Here is an 879-nt window from a genome sequence, read left to right as displayed (position 1 = left end):
TGCAGGTAGGCTAACTGGAAACTATAAATTGCCCGTAGGTGTGAGCGTGTGAGTGAATGGTGTGTGAGCCCTATGATAGACTGGCAGCCACACACACACACACACTCACACAGGGGAACCAGGATGGAACTAAATGTCAGAGCAATTAGTCCCTTTCTGATATATAAACTGACTGGCTAAGGATTAAGAAGCAGGAAAGAGCAGAGAGAGAAGAAGGGAGGGCAGAAGTCAGAAAGGAGGGAGGAAAGAGTGAGAGAGAGAGAGAACAGTAAGAGAGGAGTTAAAAGGAGAGGTTGTGTGTGTGTGAGACAGAAAGAGAGTAAGGTGGTTCAGTGGTTTAGTGGTTATGCAGTATTTTAGTGGTGGCAGAGAAGGCCAGTTCTCTCTCCTGTATTTTTAATAATTCAACAAATCTGCCTGAATCAGCCCCACTGAGCCTTCCACTCCACTACTGCATATATACACCTCTACACACACACTGTGCACACACACACACACACACACACACACACACACATACACTCTCTTTCTCTCTCTCCCTCTCTCTCTCTGCAGAGAGATTCACAGTTTGGGAACAAAGGTTTAATGGAAAGAAAGGAGGAACTAATTGCAATTAGACACAAGAAGGTGAGTGTGCGGAGTGAAGGGGCGGAGTGACTCATCACAGAAAGAGAAGAGTTAATGAGAAACAGCACGTGAGGAAGGGGTTAATTATACCTAGGAAGCAGCAGGCAACAGCAGGGTTTGTGGTGGCCGTTGTACGCACAGACGCCCGACATCTGCTCATTAGCTGGGGCTCCTGCGCTCCTCCCTAGCTTCCCTCTCTTCAAAGAGTTCCAACCCTGACCTCCCCAAAATTACCACATGAAACAGGGCGCA

Source organism: Anguilla anguilla, chromosome 2, assembly GCF_013347855.1.
Source record: "Anguilla anguilla isolate fAngAng1 chromosome 2, fAngAng1.pri, whole genome shotgun sequence".
Taxonomy (NCBI): domain Eukaryota; kingdom Metazoa; phylum Chordata; class Actinopteri; order Anguilliformes; family Anguillidae; genus Anguilla; species Anguilla anguilla.
The sequence above is the reverse complement of the archived record's forward strand: the minus strand, read 5'-3'. Positions refer to the sequence as shown.